Consider the following 22,095-nt stretch of genomic DNA (forward strand, 5'->3'; position numbering starts at 1 on the left):
GATGCTGGAAATTCAAGCAACATACATCAAAGTTGCTGGTGAACGCAGCAGGCCAAGCAGCATCTATAGGAAGAGGCGCAGTCGACGTTTCAGGCCGAGACCCTTGACGTCCTGACGAAGGGTCTCGGCCTGAAACGTCGACTGCGCCTCTTCCTATAGATGCTGCTTGGCCTGCTGCGTTCACCAGCAACTTTGATGTAAATAACTAACTTGAGCCATTTATTGAATGTTGCTGTCCCTTTCTGCTCAGAAATATATAATTAACCAACCATGCATTGAATGGATATTATTTCATGATATCATATATCATGTTAATATCATACTAACAGCTGGTTGAGATAATGACCCTTCATTTTGGAATACTGTGATGAATTCTACCACTTGAAGGAAGATGCTGTGTTTCACCACTTCAGTATTTTCTCACTGCATTGACGTCAAAAAGTATTGCATGGGCAGAGAATGGGGAAAGGCTGGAACTGCAGATGCTACAGACCAGAGACCCTTTGTTAAAACTGAAAAAGGGAGAAAACAAATTAGGATCCAGGGAAGGTAGTGTTTGTGGGGATGGGTGGAATGGACAAGGGAATATCTCTGATGGATTGAAGCAAGGATCGGCAAAGGAATATGTTGCATAGATCATCAGGTCAATGGCTTACACGGAACAATTAGAAAGGAAAAATAAGCAAAATAAAAGAATCAGATTTATTGACACTGTTTATGACATGAAATCTTTTGTTTTGTGGCAGCAGTACCTTGTAAAGACATAAATATCTATAAATGACAAAAGTGAATAAGCAGTCCACAGAAAAGGAATAACATATATTCAGCATGAAAATCTGATTCCACAGATGCTGCTTGACCTGCTAGCATTTTGTCTTTCTATTTGAGATTTCCATTATCTGATTTTTTTTCCATTTTGATTCGCACAAAAGGGAACTCACTTATCTCACTTAAATCCAAGCTTGATACCACTAAGGCAACACTCATTAATTTATTGTGCTACTCTTAGACATTTTGGTGAAATCCTGTGCTTTGGCCCTTTGCCTAGACTTTTCAATAGACAATAGATAATAGGTGCAGAAGTAGACCATTCGGCCCTTCGAGCCTGCACTGCCATTCTGAGATCATGGCTGATCATCTACTATCAATACCCGGTTCCTGCCTTGTCCCCATAACCCTTGATTCCCCTATCCATAAGATACCTATCTAGCTCCTTCTTGAAAGCATCCAGAGAATTGGCCTCCACTGCCTTCTGAGGCAGCGCGTTCCATACCTCCACAACTCTCTGGGAGAAGAAGTTCCTCCTCAACTCTGTCCTAAATGACCTACCCCTTATTCTTAAACCATGCCCTATGGCACTGGACTCTCCCAGCATCTGGAACATATTTCCTGCCTCTATCTTGTCCAATCCCTTAATAATCTTATATGTCTCAATCAGATCCCCCCTCAATCTCCTTAATTCCAGCGTGTACAAGCCCAGTCTCTCTAACCTCTCTGCGTAAGACAGTCCGGACATCCCAGGAATTAACCTAGTGAACCTACGCTGCACCTCCTCCACAGCCAGGATGTCCTTCCTTAACCCTGGAGACCAAAACTGCACACAATACTCCAGGTGTGGTCTCACCAGGGCCCTGTACAAATGCAAAAGGATTTCCTTGCTCTTGTACTCAATTCCCTTTGTAATAAAGGCCAACATTCCATTAGCCTTCTTCACTGCCTGCTGCACTTGCTCATTCACCTTCAGCGACTGACGAACAAGTACTCCTAGATCTCTTTGTATTTCTCCCTTACCTAACTCCACACCGTTCAGATAATAATCTGCCTTTGTTCTTGCTCCCAAAGTGAATAACCTCACACTTATTCACATTAAACGCCATCTGCCAAGTTTCTGCCCACTCATCCAGCCTATCCAAGTCACCTTGAATTCTCCTAACATCCTCATCACATGTCACACTGCCACCCAGCTTAGTATCATCAGCAAACTTGCTGATGTTATTCACAATGCCTTCAAAAGAGAATTATTCGAGATCATTGCTAAACACAGTTAAACATAAATCTAACGAAAAGGTAAAATTGACAGGAGAGCATTGTATCAGTTTTCTTATATTTTGAAGGCCAACCAGTTCTGAATTTCCAAATAAGTGAATGAGTGGAAGATTCAATGTAACAAAAGGTGAGAATCCCACTTTTTAAACCTGATTAATAAATGCAAATACTTTATTCCTTTTTTTGGGACAAAGCAATTCAGCTAATGTGAAGATTTATGCATTTCTTGGGGTTAAAACGATTATGAGAATGTGGTTTGCAAATGCTTCCTGCTTCTGTGAATAAGGAGTATCGGAAAAAGGATGTGCTCGTATTGGAGAGGGTCCAGAGGAGGTTCACAATGAAATTATGCTGGGAATGAAAGAGTTAATGCTTGATGGCTCTGGGTCTATACTCGCTGGAGTTTAGAAGAATGGGGGAGGGGGAGTCTCATTGAAACCTATTGAATATAGAAAGTCATAGAGAGTGGACGTGGAGAGGATGTTTCTTAGCACTGGGGGCACAGCCTCAGAATGTAAGGGTTTTCTTTTAGAACAGAGATGTGGATGAATTTCTTTTAGACAGAGAGTGGTTTGTTGTTGTTTCACATGGCATGGCCCAGGAGGGGCAGACGCAAATCTGTCCGTTCGGTAGCTGGGGTTAGGTCAGTCTTCTTCTGGCATCTCATCCACAGGTGGCCCTGAATTGGTATCGGATGATGGAGTCCTTGAAGCATACAAGCCTCCACACAATGTCAACATGTTGATCCAGGTCGTGGAGGACAGAGGGTGGTGAATCTGTGGAATTCATTGCCACGCATGGCTGTAGAGGCCACGTCATTGAGTATATTTAAAGCAGAGATTGATAGGTTCTTGATTAGTAAGGGTGTCAAAGGTTATGGGGAGATGGAAGGAGAATGGGGTTGAGAGGGATAATAAATCAGCCATGAAGGAATGGTGGAGTAGACATGATGGGTCAATGGCCTAATTCTCTCCTATGTCTTGTGGACTTCTGAAACCAATTAGAAGATTCATATTATAGCTCACTAAGTCTGAATGTGTGCTCCAAATGCTTCATTACTTCTTCTGGTCTAGTTGGTATATTCACTATTTTTGAACCAAACCTGTATTTGTATCATAATTCAAAGAGTTAATGCAAAGAAAATATAAGCTAATTTTTATAACAGACTTTTATCACTGGCAAAAGGAGGATTAAAGGAGAATGATGTCTATTCAATCAAATATTTGTTTTTATTTAATTTATTCATTTTGCACATTGTGTCTATCTTTGATAAGGCCCAAAATTGCCATCCTCAATTGCCCAGAGAACATTTTCATGAGCCACTTTCTTGAAACACTACAATGCTTCTGATAAAGTGCCCCCAAATGCTGTTGGATAAGATTTAAACCAGTTCTGATGAAGGACAGTGATATATTACAAATCAGGATGGTGTGAAAGTTAGAGGGAAACCTGTAGGTCATGGTGTCCCAATGCACATGTTGGCCTTGTCCATCTTGATGTAGGAATCATTGTTGTTGCATCCATGGTAAGCTATTGAAGAAGGGAATGCACGTATGGTAGATGGGATGTGAATCAAGTGGCTGCTTTGTCTCAAGTATTGTTGGAGCTGCATTCATTCAGGAAAATTCTGGGTATTCTATCACACTCCTGATTTGCTCCCTCAAGAAGGAGAAAGACTTTATATTATCATTTAGAACATAGAACATGGAACAGTACAGCACAGTACAGGCTCTTCAGCCCACAATGTTGTGCCAACCCGCAAACCCTGCCTCCCATATAACCCCCCACCTTAAATTCCTCCATATACCTGTCTAGTAGTCTCTTAAATTTCACTACTGAATCTGCCTCCACCACTGACTCAGGCAGTGTATTCCACGCACCAACCACTCTCTGAGTGAAAAACCTTCCTCTAATATCCCCCTTGAATTTCCCACCGCATACCTTAAAGCCATGACCCCTTGTATTGAGGCACTGGCTATCCACTCTATCTATTCCTCTTAATATCTTGTATGCCTCTACCATGTCTCCTTTCAACCTCCTCTCCAAAGAGTAAAGCCCTAGCTCCCTTAATCTCTGATCATAATCCATACTCTCTAAACCAGGCAGCATCCTGGTAGATCTCCTTTGTACCCTTTCCAATACTTGCACATCCTTCCTACAGTGAGGCGACCAGAACTGGACACAGTACTCCAAGTGTGGCCTAACCAGAGTTTTATAGAGCTGCATCATTACGTCGCGACTCTTAAATTCTATCCCTCGACTTATGAAAGCTAACAACCCATAAGCTTTCTTAACTACCCTATCTACCTGTGAGGCAACTTTCAGGGATCTGTGGACATGTACCCCCAGATCCCTCTGCTCCTCCACACTACCAAGTATCCTGCCATTTACTTTGTTCTCCGCCTTGGAGTTTGTCCTTCCAAAGTGAACCACCTCACACTTTTCCGGGTTGAACTTCATCTGCCACTTCTCAGCCCACTTCTGCAACCTATCAATGTCTCTCTGCAATCTTCGACAATCCTCTACACTATCTACAACACCACCAACCTTTGTGTCGTCTGCAAATTTGCCAACCCACTCTTCTACCCCCACATCCAGGTCGTTAATAAAAATCACAAAAAGTAGAGGTCCCAGAACAGATCCTTGTGGGACACCACTAGTCACAATCCTCCAATATGAATGTACTCCCTCCACCACCACCCTCTGCCTTCTGCAGGCAAGCCAATTCTGAATCTACCTGGCCAAACTTCCCTGGATCCCATGCCTTCTGACTCTCTGAATAAGCCTACCGTGTGCAACCCTGTCAAATGCCTTACTAAAATCCATGTAGATCACATCCACTGCACCACCCTCATCTATATGCCTGGTCACCTCCTCAAAGAACTCTATCAGGCTTGTTAGACACAATCTGCCCTTCACAAAGCCATGCTGACCGTCCCTGATCAGACCATGATTCTCTAAATGCCCGAGGATCCTATCTCTAAGAATCTTTTCCAACAGCTTTCCCACCACAGACGCAAGGCTCACTGGTCTATAATTACCTGGACTATCCCTACTACCCTTTTTGAACAAGGGGACAACATTCGCCTCCCTCCAATCCTCCGGTACCATTCCCGTAGACAAGGAGGACATAATGATCCTAGCCAGAGGCTCAGCAATCTCTTCCCTCACCTCGTGGAGCAGCCTGGGGAATATTCCGTCAGGCCCCGGGGACTTATCCATCCTAATGTATTTTGATAACTTTAACACCTCCTCTCCCTTAATATCAGCATGCTCTAGAACATCAACCTCACCCATATTGTCCTCACCATCATCAAGTTCCCTCTCACTGGTGAATACCGAACAGAAGTATTCACTGAGGACCACAGCCTGTAAGCACATCTTCCCACCTTTATCTCTAATCGGTCCTACCTTCACTCCTGTCATCCTTTTGTTCTTCACATAATTGAAGAATGCCTTGGGGTTTTCCTTTACCCTACTCGCCAAGGCCTTCTCATACCCCCTTCTTACTCTTCTCAGCCCCTTCTTAAGCTGCTTTCTTGCTATCCTATATTCCTCAATAGACCCATCTGATCCTTGCTTCCGAAACCTCACATATGCTGCCTTCTTCCACCTGACTAGATTTTCCACCTCACTTGTCACCAATGGTTCCTTCACCCTACTATTCTTTATCTTCCTCACCGGGACAAATTTATCCCTAACATCCTGCAAGAGATCCCTAAACATCGACCACATGGCCATAGTACATTTCCCTGCAAAAGCATCATCCCAATTCACACCCGCATGTTTTAGCCTTATAGCCTCATAATTTGCCCTTCCCCAATTAAAAATTTTCCTGTCTTCTCTGATTCTATTCTTTTCCATTTGTTTGCAGATACCCATCTTTTAACTTACTTTTTTATCTACCTGGTGTTTCTGGCCTGCAGAGACCCCCAAAATTTTGATGGTTGGAGACTTAACAGAAGATATCAAATGTAAGAGATTAAACTCTTCTGCCGTGAATGTAACTTGCCACCTGTCAGCACTTACCTAAAACTGCCAAGTTTTACACAATATGTAAACTGGCTCAACTGGCTTTGCTTGAATTGGTAATGAGCTGTAGAAAAATAAGTAGAATCGAGTACGTGTATGTACCCACAGTATATAAGAAATCACATCTTTTTCATTATTTAAAGTAAAGATCTATCATTAATAGACCTCATTCTCAATCCTTGAAGTCATATAAATGCATGATAGGAGCCACCCTGTAAACTTAATTGTCACTTTGTCCAAGTTTAGAGTGTCATCCAGTATCACTTTTATCAGTGTTAACTCACTGCATACAACAAACTGTGCATCAAGACATGGTTTTGCATATCTTGCATTGGACCAACACACTTTTGGGGGTTGTCAAAGAATTGATTGCTGTGAAAGATTTTAGAAGACGCAGTCAGAGGGCATCAGCTCTGCAAAGGGTTAATCCCTGTTTAAAGGCTAGGGAATCTTTGGAAATGTTCTGAGAAATGTTGCAGCTAATAGGCTGCAAGGCAAATTTGTTGTGGGCATCTCAGGACTGCAGCCGTTCCACCCCATTCCTGACTGAAGGTTTCTGCTACTCTGCAAGAGTAATATTGGACTTGGATCCAGCAATACATATGTGTTCTGGTCATGTAAGGTTTACCGTGGAGGTGGGCAGTGATTTTTGAGTGAGTGGGAAGAGTGAACAGAGGAGAAAGGGATGGGGGGGGTGGGTTGGTGAGGGAAGAGTTAAAGGGAGAAACGAGCTTTGAAATTTTCTGTGTTACACTCTGCCTCCTCAATTTTACAGTGAATCCTGTTGTGTTTTTTCTGGTCTAGATACAAAAGGGAGAAGAGGGAAGGGGTAATAATTGCTGGAAGTTAGAGGGTTGTCTTACCGTGGCAGTGTCGAAATCAGAATGAGAAGTCAAATTGAATTCGAGTTCCTCTTCCGACATGTTCATGCACACTGAGGTTGTAGGAGCAAAATCTAATATTCCACCTAGGTAGGCTTCAAACTCATGGCTTGAATGTTAATTTCTCTAACTTCAGGTAATTTCTATTCCCCCCCCGCCCTCTTTTCATCCCATTCTGGTTCTCCCTCTCATCCCTTTTCTCACCCGCCCAGCACCTTCCTCTGGTGTAGCTCCTTTTTCCTTTTCTTCCATGGTATACTGTCCTCTCCTATTTGATTCTTTCCTCTTCAGCTCTACTTCCCCTCATTATCTCCCAGCTTCTTAGATCCTCATCCTCCCCCCTCACCTGGTTTCACCTGTAACTGGTCTGCTTGTACTGCTTTCCCTTCCCCCACATTCTTATTTTGGCTTCTGCCCTTTCCCTTTCCAGTCCTGATGAAGGGTCTCATCCTGAAATGTCAACTATTTATTTCCCTCCATAGATGTTGCCTGACCTGTTGAGTTCCTCCAGCATTTTGTGTGTGTGTTACTCAAGCTTCCCGGCATCTTCAGAATTGTGTTTATTACAAATAATCAGCAAGCAGGTCCAGCAAGGAATTAAGAAGCAGTAGCATATGGTGGCCTTCATTGCAAAGGGGTTGGAGTTTAAAACCAGGAAGGTTTTGTGACAATTTTAAGGAGGCTCCTTACCTGAAAACCAGTAGCATTGGAAGCAGTGACTGATGCAAATAACAAGATAAGTGTTAGTGACTGATAGAGAAGGAAGCACTATGTAAAGAAGAGTGTAAAGTGCTTATTTCAATAGCAAAACTACATTTTCAGGCTATATTTACTATAATTGTTTACTCAGTCATAAAACAGGACTGTCAGGCCACATTGTAGTAAGCACAGATATCTCACAAGAGTTACCCTGGCAATTGATGTGGTCATAGAACCAATGGGAGAAATTGAAACGCAGTGCCAATATATAAAGTAGCTCCAATTAACTAATACATTTTTTCTGATAGCCTACTCCCTCAAGCATTATTTTAAATAATGCTTGGGGAAGTAGGCTATCAGAAAAAAAGTATTAGTTAATTGGAGCTACTTTATTTGAAAGTATGTCTTTAAAGCACAGATTTACGTGTGAAGTTCTTTTGTGCAGATTCTTGGGATTTAAGTAAATCTGTGTAGGTACATTGATTAATTGGTTCCATGAGGTTGTTATAGCCAGGGTGGTAATGGAAATAAGCTCCCACTATCTATTAAATTCTCCCAATGGCATGCGCCTCAAATAACCTCTGACCACCAAGTCCATCTCCTGGCCTTCCTGTGTGGTTTAGCCATTAAGCCTGGCGGAGCCATTTCTACTGGCAGGAGAATGGGCAAAGGCGGGTTACTGGTGCCTTGAAACCAGACACTTTGGGCAGATGGGGCTCATCAGCTGTGGCTGGCAGCTCATTTAGGAGAAAGAAAACTCTGATCTCAAACTTCCTTGTGGCTAAACCAACTCATGGGGAAGGCTTCGGGAGTAAACTCCGAGGGAAAGTTTCGGAGCTGGAGTCCCTAAGGTAGTCCTACGTCGAGCTCAATGCTGACTGGCAACTCCTACAACACTGCTGTTACCAAACTGTATCGGTCTCTGCCGTTCCTTTGGGTTCATTAGATCTGTGGAGAGGGGGAGCTTGCTATATGGGCAACAGCTTGCTCTTCATCTCGTACTGCCCAGGCTTGCCTATCTAGGCAGTCAGGGTACAACATCCATAGTCAACCCTGACCCATGAAGGCCTCACATATCAATGAATTGGTTTTTAAAGATGGATATTTGGAGTACACACACAAGGATATTATATTAAGCCTTTACAAATCAAATATCAGGCCTCCAGTGAAGAGGATTTGAGTAGTTTTGGGCATAGCACGTTCGGACTTTGAAGGAGTTGTAGAGAAGATTTATTAGAATGGACCAGTAATATATCAGAGAGGCTTTTGATTCTGGAGTTGTTCTCCAAACAGGGAAGATTACATAGTGGTTTCAATTATGAGGGTTATTGACAGGCTAAGTAAGGACAAACAATTCCACTGGAGATTGGACAATAAACAGGGGATAACATGTTACATTTACTGGCAGAAGAAACAAAGAGGAATGAGATTTCTTTTTAATGAAAGTGCAGTGGAAATAGATTCTATTGTAAGTTCTCAGAGAGAATAGAATAACTATTTGAAATATGTTCTATGTTCTATGAAATAAAAACATCTGTGGGCCTTGGGTAAAATTTAAGGGGAGAAATAGAGATATCCATTTCAAAGAGCCAACACAGCACTGAGCTGAATCACTTCCATTTGTGCTTTCAGATTCATTTATTATGTTGAGGTGCACCTGAACCTGAACAGCTGAAAGCAGCAAGCTCTACAGTTTTTTTTGGAATTGTAGCAGCTTTTCACCAATTCCATGATCAAGTGGAAAGCCTTCATGTGAGATTAAATGATGACTCTTGGAATTTCATAAGCTACATTCTTTGTCCTTGGAATTGCATCTGCCGTTACTCTTCCTAACTTATCCACTTTGACCATATTGGGTTCAAAGGTAGGACACCTTATTAGCATATTGCTGGCAGACAATAATATTTGTGTGAGTAAACCTGGACACAATCTTCCTGTGCAATATTCTGACTCTCCTACCACATAGGGAGATAACTGGATGTTGATATGGAATACCTTAATCCACTTTAACAGGTTTCATTTGAAGGAAACACCTGTAAGCCCATGGAAATTCAGGCATGACCTGCTCTGGTGGTCCTCACTCGCACTGGCCTATAAAGTTATGCTCAGTCACCATGAGGCTGTGGGTCATAGAATCGTAGTTACAGCATGGAAAGAAACCATTTGAGCCATCGTAGAAACAAACTATCTGCTGAAGGAACTAAATATGTCAAACATGTGAAAGGAAAGGATACGGAGTTTTGACTTGGAAGGTGGACAATTCTTTTCTCTTCATGGGTGCTAGTCGACCCGCTCACTTCCTCCTGTGAACTGTTTTTCCAGATTCCAGCATTTACAGTCTCTTGTGTTTCCATCGATTCAATATTGGAAATTTTCTGCATAGGAAACCAAAAATCCATTCCTTACAAGGCTCTGCAGATGCCGGCAGTATGGAACAAAACGAGGTACCTTCATTCATCGAGTATAGAAGGGATAAAGCAGGCAATACAGGCGTGTGAGTTTAATGCCAGCGGTAGAAAAACAATTAGTAAACATTCTGAGAGACAAGACTAATCTACCATTGGTAAGGTAGGAATTAATCAGAGATAGTCAGCTTATCTCCTCCAAGAGGACCACAGCCTTGTCATGATGTGGAGGCTTGTGTGCCTCAGTGACCCAGAGAACTATGTTGGCTGGAGTCAAGGTTTTATGCTCCTATATGGGAAATTTATCCAAAAGGGTAAAACCCCAGGGTTATGGGCAAATTGGCAAATTAGATCCAATATTGGCTTGGTTACAGGAGCAGAAGGTGACATAATTCATTGTGAATGCCCTAACCCTAATTAATCGTACAGTGCATCACTTCGCTCTTGGCAGGATTACATTGATTGCTCTACCAATTAATCTATATCACCCTGTTGGCTACGACTACACTCCTTATCATCAGTTAAGGAAACAATTTTTATGTTATCTCATAACTTGCTAATCATATCTCATACATACACGTCCAAATCAATAAGGTGTATAAAAGTAGCAAGGGTCCCAGCACCGATTCCTGTGTAACTCCACTGGCCATGAACTTCCAGTCATAAAAATAAGCACCCACGGGGAGTATTGCAGAACAAAGTGCCTTGATGTACAAGTCAAAGGATCCCTGAAGATGGCAGCACAGGTAGATAGAGTGGTAAAGAAGACAGATGGAATGCATGCTTTCATTAGTTAGAGCTGTTACGTGGGAATGCTGTTCTTGGACTACAGTTCAGCATTCAATACCATAATTCCACCCAGGCTCGACAGGAAGCTCGGAGACCTCGGCTTTGACCCTGCCTTGTGCAGCTGGATCCTGGACTTCCTGTCAGATCGCCAGCAGTTGGTAAGAGTGGGCTCCTTCACCTCCACCCCTCTGACTCTCAGCACAGGAGCCACTCAGAGCTGTGTCCTAAGTCCCTCCTTTACTCCCCGTATACCCATGACTGTGTCACCACCCGCAGCACTAATTTGCTAATTAAATTTGCCGATGATACTGCATTGATTGGGCTAATCTCAAACAATAACCAAGTGGCCTACAGGGAAGAAGTCATCTGTCTAACATAGCGGTGTCAAGAAAACAACCTCTCCCTCAATGTCGCAAAGACAAAGGAGCTGGTTGTGGATTACCGGAGGAATGGAGACAGACTAACCCCTATTGACATCAATGGCTCTGGGGTTGAGAGGGTAAATAGCTTTAAGTTCCTCAGCATCCACATCACTGAGGACCTCACGTGGTCTGTACACACTAGCGTGTGGTGAAAAAGGCACAACAGTGCCTCTTTCACCTCAGACAGTTGAGGAAGTTTGGTATGGGTGTCCAGATCCTAAGAACTTTCGATAGGAGCACATTTGAGAGCATCCTGACTGGCTGCATCACTGCCTGGTATGGGAACTTAATTGCAGGATTCTGCAGAGAGTGGTGCGGACAACCCAGTGCATCTGTAGCTGTGAACTTCCCATGATTCAGGATATTTACAAAGACGGGTGTGAAAAAGGGGCCTGAAGGATCATTGGAGATCCGAGTCACCCCAACCACAATCTATTCCAGCTGCTACCATCTGGAAAACGGTACCGCAGCATAAAATCAGGACCAACAGGTTCCAGGACAGCTTCTCCACCAGGCCATCAGACTGATTAACTCACATTGATTTGAGTGTATCTCTGTGTTACATTGACTGTTCTATTTATTATAAATTAGCATGATTGCACATTGCACATTTAGATATTTTTACTCATGTATGTGAAGGGTGTAAGAAATAAAGTCAATCAAATATACAGCATAGAGTGTAAGAGCAGAGAAGGTATAGTACAATGTTAGAAAAAAATGGTTAGGCCACAGTTGGAGTACTTTATACAGTTCTGGTCACACTTGACCACAGTGGAGAGGATGTAGAGATGTTTGCTGGGATAGAGTATTTCATTTATGGAGAGAGATTGGTTAGGCTGGGTATGTTTTCCTGGAGGCAGTGGAGGCCAGGGATGGTGGAAGTAGGACCTGATAGAGATACAGTAAAGATAAGATAGATACAGGTCTCCCCAGATTACAACAGAGTTCCCTTCCTCTGAACTGTTTGTGACCCAGATAGTTTACGTCAGGAATGTGGCCGCAAGCTGAGCTCCCAGATGGTAGAAGATGCCAGCAGTTCCAAAGCAGCTGGCAAATCCATCTTGCCAGTTGCCCAAACACTCCTATGTTCATAAGCTGGGCTTTCCTAACCTGAGGAGGTCCTGTGGTAAGAAATTAGAGGGCATAGATTGGAAGTAAGGGTCAGAAGCTCGAAAGCAATGTGAGGAGATTTATTTTTCATTCAGAGGGTGGTTGGGATACAGAAGACATTGCCTTGAAGAGGTGTTGGAGACAGAGACTTTCACAATATTTCTGAAGAGTCAAGAGGTGCACTTAAATAGCCAAGATTTAGAGGCCTAACGTAGGAAAATGGGATTCGTTTAGAAGGGTATTGTGTTGAGTGGGCCAAAGGGCTCACTCTCTGCTCTTTGACTCTGTGACTTTAAACCCAGTGCTTCCGAAACCTGAGTGTCTTTGTACCTATTTTTATCGCATTCTGGACAGTATTTTATGCTCCAAATTTCCTCTGCAGTGGGAAATGCAAAATACAATGAGCATCACAGACTAGTCAGGTCATGCCCACGGGGAGGGGCACACATATCCTTTCCCAGTGAGGGATGATTAGGTAGGGATTAGGAATGAAAAATCAGAATATTTCCTTCCTAACATAAATTTGCTGATGTAAATTTTGGTCATTTCCTTGAGAGCCTGCAATAGATTAGCTGTCTCAGAGAAGATTATGGATTGATTCCGGAATGTTCACGAGTGGTAAGACTTATCAGTATCGTAGTCAGATGAGCCTCAGGGAGATAGGAATCACATATATACATTCTATCATTCCTGAATTTCCAAATGGACCTTCAGAGCTGACAAAATTCAATTATAGATCTGAATGATAGTTCAGCTGCAGTGAGCCATTAAAAGGAATTGATGCATCATAGATTGAAGCCCAAAATATAATATGCATTGGTTAGAAACCATGTAAACCAAGCAATGTATTCTCCTATGACAGAAATGCCTATAAACACCATTTTCAGCATCATATCTTTCATTTTAATTTCCAATTGATTTGACCTGGATAACATATTATGATTCTGACCGTCAAGCTGTCCCACTCATACATTCAAAGGCTGTATTCATTTTTTTTATATACTGGATATTAACCTTGGTGCATCAGCTGAATCAACTATCTATATCGCTATTCACTTTGAATACAAGTAAAATGGAGTGCTTTTGTGCAAAGATGAATAACATTTTTAGTGCTAGTAACTGAAAGTAGTTGACATTTTTTTTCCTTTGCAATGTAAGAACTTAAAACACCTATATATATTGCTCTTATTTAAAATGCAAGTACACGAGGACTGCATTTTATATGGGGCAGTAGACATGAAATCACTCCCAGTTTTCCCCATCTGTGTTAAGTCTGAGTAAAAGAAAAATTATTATTGGAATGAATTTTGCTTTAGAGGGTGGTTAAACCAGCTTGGCAGGATATGGGGACCCTGTGGGTAGAATCAAAACGGAGAAATACTAGGTTGGAAATAGAAGATAGGCCCTCAGGTGCTGGGATATTTAGGAAGGCACAGAGAAAGGAAAAAGGAGAAAGGGCACTAATCAGAGTTTATTTTCAAATGGCAGATCTTACAGTCACAAGAGTGCACAAGTATACAGAATCAGAGTGAAGAAAAATGATAAAATAAAATGCTACTTATTCAAATATGCGTGTAGCATTCACAACAAGTTAGATGCACTGATTGCATAAATAGAGAAGAATGGACATGATCTGATAGCCATTACAAAGGTAGCTGATGTTGCGAGATGACCAAGGCTGGAAACCAGAGCTATGTGATATTTCAGAAGGAAAGTCAGAAAAGAAAAAGAGGTGGGTAACTGTTAATAGACAATGAGATCACAGCAATGGTGAGGAATATATTGCTTCAGAAGATCGAGTTTTAGGATAGGCTTGGGTGGAGGTGGAAAAAATAATAAATTTAAATGTACCCCATAATAGCAATTTTATTGTGGCAGATTTTAATAAAAAGAATGGTGACTTATAGGAAAAATACTGCAACAATCTTGGGTGACTTTAGATTAAGAGAAATAAAATTAACCAAAGATTACCTTGAGAATGAGTTCATAAATGTGTATTTGTGGTGATTTCATAGAGCAGTACTTTGAGAACCAAACAGAAATCAGGATAACACACGCAAGGTGCTAGAGGAGCTCAGCATCTATGGAAAACTATACTTTTTTCCATAAATGTTGCCTGGTCTGCTGAGTCCTTCCAGCATTTTGTGTGTGTGTCGCTCGGATTTCCAGCATCCGGGGATTTTCTCTTGTCAGAGATCAGGATACTTTATATCTGGAATTATACAATGATTTAGGATTAATTAGTAATCTTGCAGTAAGGGATCTTCTTGCAATAAGAGATCAGAGAATGGTTGAACTTCATTTTCAGTTTGAAAGTGAGAAACTTGGGTCTGCAAGTGGTAACCATCCTCTAGGTGACTACAATGATATCAAGATGCATTTTGAAGATAGATTTAAAAACCATAGATCAGCAGTGACAAATATTTAAGGGAATATTCATATATCTCATCAGTGTTTCCTCTGGGTGGATCTCCAGAATAATGAAATGTGGTTTGAGAATTGGAGTCAATCATTTAAGGAGATAAGGAGGGCCCTAACTCTAGAATTCCCTGTCCTAGTAAGCGGTGGAGGGGAGTCATTGAATATATCCGGGGTGCAGATTGACGTACATTTGAACCACAACAGAATCAAGAGATTTGGGAAAAGAGCGGGACAGTGGCAATGAGGTTAGACCGGATCATCCATAGTCTCGTTGAATGATGGAGCAAGCTCAATTGGCTTGTCCTTAATGTAATAACAATGAGATGCTCCGCCCTCTTCACTTACGGCCCAGGTCCTCTTTAGAGCACACCCCGCTATATTTGGGCTCCTGATGATAGTAAGTAGCCACTCAGAAAAGTCTGACTGACTGGTGGTATTATATGGGCACTGATCTCAGAATTGCATCCACAGCTTTAGTTTGAGGTCTAGCTACCCAGATGCTGGATTTAGCATGGAACCTCCAGCAGCTGCAACCACATCTGAAATTAGCTGGTCCAGTCATGACTGATAACCATGCGCATACACTTTGACTCATCCCAAAGGCATGTACATCTTTCTTTTTCAGTAGACATCAATCTTCATAAATTTGTAACTGATCATTGCTTGTGGCAAGTGACTGTTCTGTAATTTGCTGACAGATTTCAGGCTGGTGATGCATTGAATTTTCAAAATGACCAGTGGAGAGGTGAAAGTGTACTGCCAAGGTGCATTAGTGAAGACAATGGCAGATTGGATTTGAAAGCATAATGACTGCAATGGTAATTTGACAGTGATTTAGACATAATTTTATGAGGTAGCTTTCCTACATTTTAAACCCATGCTAATCTGTACTTTCACAATATGCAATTAAGCAAAAAATGAAATGTTTGCTTTTAAGCTCTGCCTGTAAAGTACAGTGTTGAAGCAAATTGGAGTAGGTAGTGTTATTTAAAATGATTGCGGATGCCAATGCAATTCAATATTACATTGTTAATACAACAACAATGGAGGCTAAATTTGATCGCTCCCAAAAATGGAAGTGTGGTTTCCAATGTCTAATTAGACAGCTGCTATCAATTGCAGCATAGAAACAGGCTAATCTCACTTTGACTGCTAACTTCATTCATTCAGTGTGCTGACAATGCTAACCATGCCACTGTTCAGCACACTATATCGAGTGGCTAGCTTCAACTAAAGCCAGCCTACGCTGCTTATAACTAGCCTGTTTAAAACCAGGACTTGTACCAATTGATGGATCAGAATTCTGGGCTGAAGTAGCAAGGCATTCCAGGTTTGTCGTGATTAGACAGTTGGGGTCTGGACTCTTTCTGATTAGGAAGTCAAGAGGTTCAAGGCCAACACATACAAAATGCTGGAGGAACTCAGCAAGTCAGGCAGCATCTATGGAACGGAAATAAACAGTCAACATTTTGGGCTGAGAGCCTTCATCAGGACTGATGAAAGGCCTTGGCCTAAAATGTTGACTGTTCATTACCCACTGTGTCTTTAATATTTAAATAATATTCTTGTGCAATTAAATAATTCATTATGAGTTATATGTATGAACATATGAATTGCGTTCGTCATCACATTACCACGTGATACGTGAGTGCCTTACTAAAAGTAAACACAAATTTTACTTCGGACAAGCATTCCCAGATTCCTGTGTCTTCCTTTGAATTAGATGAATGTTTTGAAATTACAAAACATAACATTGGCGAAGAGGTATTTTTAAAATGAACCCAAAATGGCTGTTAACCTATTGAAGCGCAGCGAGACATTCGATCTAAAACAAAAATGCAGTGAGAGATGGTTGAGTTACAAAAAGCAATGTCCCACATGTTCTTTGGAAGGAAGACACGATCAAGTCAGAAAACAGAAGAATAGTCCTGACGAAGGGTCTCGGCCTGAAACATCGACTGCACCTCTTCCTAGAGATGCTGCCTGGCCTGCTGCATTCACCAGCAACTTTGATGTGTGTTGATTGTCATTCAGTAATGGGTTTAATGATACACTAAGAGATCATTTAGTTTGTAGAATCTTACAAGAAAGCATTCAAAAATGAATCCTAACTGAAGCACACCTTGCATTTAAACGAGTAGTTGAAATCACTGCTTCAATGGAAACTGCAGACAGGATCACAATTGAGTTGCAGTCAAGAATCAAAGTGAGCGTGAATAAAATTGCGGTATCTAGACAGAGGCTTGTCTGGCCAAACAGATTGTGTTACCATTATGGCAGGGGCTCACATACACCGATCAATGGTGTGGTGATTTAAGGGCAGAACTTGCAGAAAATGCAACAAAGTGGGACACATATAGCATGTTAGGCAGACAAAAATAAATAGACTGCGCAAGGGAGAGAAAGATAAAAAGTCAAGTTGCATTTTCAAAAGGAGCACTAATCTGCATACTTTTGATGAAAAATGTGATAATAATGACGGGATACAGGACTGTGTAGCCTTGAGATTTACAGTGTGAAAATTAATAGATAAGCAACAGACACAAAATGCTGGAGGAGCTCAGCAGACCAGGCAGCATCTGGGGAAGGAGCATAGTCGACGTTTCGGGCTGAAACCCTTTGGCAGGACTCAGTATGGCTTATACCAGAGGTGGATGACAAACTAATTAAAATGGAATTAGACACTGGTTCAGCTGTTACAGTCACTCCACAAAATGAATGTGAATGGCATTTCAAAGATAATAAACTGAAGCTTGCAGATATCCAACTAAGAACTTATACTGGAGAAAAGATAACTCGTATGGGAATGTCACCCGTAACAGTGAAATACAACAACTAACAAGCCACATTGGGCTTGCATATGGTGAAAACAGGAGAACCAGCATTGTAGGGATGTGAGTGGCTGAGACAACTACAGTTTGATTGGAGATCCATCCACCACTTGCATGCCCCATCCCCTGCAGTGAAGCCAGATGGAAGTGAAAGATACTGGATATTGCAACAGCAGTGTTCATGGGTTGCAATGGAAAACTCAAATACATCGAGTGTAAAATAGTGTTAAATGAAAATGACGCACCAAAGTTTTTCAAAGCCTGACAGGCTCCTTATACCATGATAAAATAGCCAGTGAGCTAGATTGCATGGAGGGTGGCAGAATTCTTTCCAAGGTTGGATGGAGCCCATGGGCAACACCAGTGGTCCCAGTAGCCCAGAAGGACTGGTCTGTCAGGATATGTGGTGATTTTAAGGTTACCATCAACCCAGTACTGAAAGGAGACCAAGAGATAGATATTTTATTGATCCCAAAGGAAATTACAGTGTCACAATAGTATGACAAATGCACAGATAAACAAATATTAGAAGAGAACTAAGGAAGAATAAAAAATAAGTTACCTCAAAAAAAAGGAGGGGTTCATCGCTTCCCCAGTTATAGGTTGGCTCATTATAGAGCCTAATGGTCAAGAGTAAGAATGACCTCATATAGCGCTCTTTGGAGCAGCACAGTTGTCTTAATACCCTCTGCCCAGGATAGAGGATACCTTTGCAAAACTTTCTGGAGGAAAACACTTCAGGGAAATGGATTCAGCTAAGGCCTACCTACACATGGTGATGGAAGAAGAGTCCAAAGTGTTTCTCATCATAAACACTCACAAAGAGCTTTAAGGCTATAATAGGCTTATTTTTGGAGTTGCATCTGCGCCTGCACTCTGACAGAAAGCTATGGACCAGGTGCTGTAAGCTGTCCAGGCACTCAGTGATAACTGGATGAAATTATTGATTCCAATAAGGATGACAAGGAACACCTCGAAAATCTTAAGACATTGTTAAAAAGATTAGAAGATTATGGGCTCGGAGCATGACATGACAAGTGTGAATTCTTTAAACAGCATCACTTACTGTGGTTACATTATTGAAGCAGAAGGATTACACAAGTGTGCTGAGAAAGTTCAAGCAGTGGTGGATGCCCCAAAGCTAAAGGACGTGTCACAGTTGTGGTTAATGTAAGAGGAGAGAGTGATGGTTCTGGGCCTGTACTTACTGAAGTTTAGAAGAATGAGGGGGGAATCTCATTGAAACCTATCGAATATGGAAAGGGCTAGAAGGATTGGATGTGCAGAGGATGTTTCCTATAGTCTAGGACCAGAAGGCAGAGCCTCAGAATAGAAGGACGTTCAATTAGAACAGAGATGAGAAGGAATTTCTTTGGACAGAGGGTGGTAAATCTGTGGAATTCATTGCCATGAACAGCTGTGGAGGCCAAGTTACTTAGTATATTTAAAGTGGAGTTTGATAGGTTCTTTGTTAGTCAGAGTGTCAAAGGTTACAGGGAGAAGGCAGGAGAATGAGGTTGAGAGGGATAATAAATCAGCCATAATGGAAGGTGGAGTAGACTCGATTCTGTTCCTATGTCTTATGGTCTAAGAATCCACACTTTAATTTTGCTGCTGGTCCTGCTGAGTGAAATCTATTAAAAGAATTCACTTGAAGAATGTGTGCAATGTTAGGGGGACAACAATTATTCTAGGGTGAATTTGTACTGACACTGTATTCACTAAAATATTCAAAAATAACAGAGTGAAATTGAAAGCAATTCATTGATTAAGTTTCTTTTAATTAACTATTTACTAATTGAAGTGTAATGGAATAGACCTAATATTATGTATGCACTTCAGCCCTATGAGGCTAATGGTTAATGTCATTGCATCTGAATTGCTCTCAGCTGTAATTATTTAAATTACTTATTCATATTTCCTCTAAACTGTTACTCTTGTATTCTCTTCCTTAGGCAGTTTCTTGGGTATGAGGATGGCTTGCTTTCACTCTGGCTTGGGAAGTTGCTAGGTGCCTATGTGGGAACTGCAGGTTCTACCATGGAGAGGCAGGAGGTTCTTGATTGGGGTGGAGGGTGGAATGAATGGTTGTGTGTGCCTTCCACCAATTATGCTCCTATGGAACTCCCTATGCAAGGACACAAAGTTTGCAATACACCCTGAATGCACTTTCTCCATTCTGCAGAAGCATGGACCGGGAATTCTTAAAAGTCGATAGTGATATTGCATCTTTTTCCAAGGAAGTTTTGAATACATCCTTAAATATTTTCTACTTTACATGATACTTTGGCACATGAATTAAATTTATTATTATTGTTGTTGTTATTACAAGATCAGTAGTGTTAGTATTTTTACAATAATGCTAAGATCAAGTCAATGACCAGCCACATGCTGCTTTTCCTTAATGTATTTTCCTGAGAGAAGAAAGGAGGTAAGTTGCAGAGGCCCTGGCCATTGCCTTCCACTCATGAATGAATTCTAGGTGGTATCTAAAGACTGGAAAATCGCAAATGTTATATACCCTTGTTCATTAAGAAAGGTAGGGATATATTCAGTGAATACATACCAGATCATTTAACCTCTGATGGGAACAATTCTGAAAACAAATCAGGACAGAATTGCATTCAGTGGACTAGTGTGGATCGCTTAGAGAAAGCCAGCATTGATTTTATGCATGCAAACTATGCTTAACTTGCTTGATAGAGCGACAGAATAGGATGCCAATATGTGGAGCTGCAGTAGATCTGTGAGGTCTTTAATGAATATCTTTCCTCTTTTTTTGCATGACTTTCACAGTAAAAACTGGAGAAATTCACGAAAACTTCAGTACCTGAGATGGCTGATGGGGATGTCTCGGTAATAGTCTGAACTACAACAGAGGAGGTGCTCAGCAACTTAAAATGTATGAAGGTGGATAAATCCCCAGAGGATGATCATATGCAGTATACTGTATCCAGCAACGCCGAGGGCAGCTAGAGAGGAACTGCAGGAGCCCTGATGGGGCTGAGATACATGCATCATCATTAGCCTCAGGAGAGATACCAGAGGACCATAGGGTAGCTAATATTGTCTTTTTACTTACGAAGAGCTGAAGAGAAAATCCTGGGAACCGTAGACCAGTAAATTTAACATTCATGGTATGTAAGTTAGATGGGATTCTGAGGGATAAGATATAAGCATACTTAAAAAGCCAAGGCTGATTAGGGATCGTCAGCATGTCTTTGTTTGTGGGAGATCATATCTTATGAATTTAACTTTTTTTTTTGAAGAAGTATCCAAGAAAGTCAATGAGTGCAAGGCAGTAGATGTATTCTATATGGACTTCAGTAAGGCTTTTGATAGGTTCCACATGGTAGGCTGCTTTGGAAAGTTAGATTACATGGGATCTAAAGAGCACTAGTTAATTGGATACATAGTTGGCTTGATAATGAGAAAAAAAAGGTTGATTATGGAACATTACTCTTCAACTGGCTTATGGTCTGAGTGGTTGGTCTGAGTCCATTGCTGTTTATCAATGATTGGAATGAGAATATATAAGATATGGCAAATTTGCAGATGACAATAAGATGGTAAAGATTGTTATTAAGAATAACAGTGGGATTATGATCAGCTGGGTAAGTGGGCCAAGGAATGGAGACTGGAGTTTAATTCAGATAAGTGCAAGGTGTTGTATCTTGGGAAGACAAATGAGGGTAGGACTTTCACAGAGAATGGTGGGGCACTGGGGAGTTTTGTAGAATAGAGGGACCTATGAATGCAAAAACTGGGTTCCCTGAAAGTGGCATCACAGATAGACAGAGTGGTGAAGAAAGCATAAGATGAAGTTTGCCTTCATCTGTCAGCGCACTGAGTATAGATGTTGTACAAGACATTGGTGAGGCCACATTTAGAATATTCTCAATTCTGGCCACCCCTCGACAGGAATGATGCTACCATTTTACCTATTTTGTCTATGTTACCCTGAATATTCTCGACAACATCCTCAAACACCCTAAATATTAATTTATTCTGCTACTGCTGCACAGCATGTACCTTCTACAAAATACTCTGCAATTGTCCAGCCAGGCTATTCCGAACCTTGACTTCTGCCTCCATGTAGGATGACGTCAGCAGGTGCATAGGAACAACACATCCTTTGGGTTCCTCTCTGAGTTGCATACCTTCCTGTATTTGACAATTTGTTACTAATCCTTCATCATCACTGGACGGAAATCCTGGATCTCCCTTAATAGCAATGTGGGAGTACCTTCACCAGAAAGACTGTCTTGGTAAAATAAGGCAGTTACCATAACCTATTCAAGGACACTGGGGATGGGCAATAAATTCTGGCCTTCCCAGTTCCAAAAAATGAAAGTTAAGAAAGCACTACTGTCATTAATGGACAAGTCGGCTCGAGAGTGTGGAACTGCTTTTCCACTTTAAAAAATCACCCACACAGGTTTCCTGTCATCGACGCACA

General features: G+C 41.5%; 1 long non-coding RNA gene across 1 annotated transcript in view; it reads left to right on the forward strand.

Moving 5' to 3' along the window:
* LOC134343645 (uncharacterized) overlaps positions 1 to 22,095 on the forward strand; it is a 61,439-nt gene that overhangs the window by 12,771 nt on the left and 26,573 nt on the right. The gene's annotated exons all lie outside the window — the stretch shown is intronic.

The sequence above is a fragment of the Mobula hypostoma genome, chromosome 3, assembly GCF_963921235.1.
Source record: "Mobula hypostoma chromosome 3, sMobHyp1.1, whole genome shotgun sequence".
In the NCBI taxonomy this organism is placed as follows: Eukaryota; Metazoa; Chordata; class Chondrichthyes; order Myliobatiformes; family Myliobatidae; genus Mobula; species Mobula hypostoma.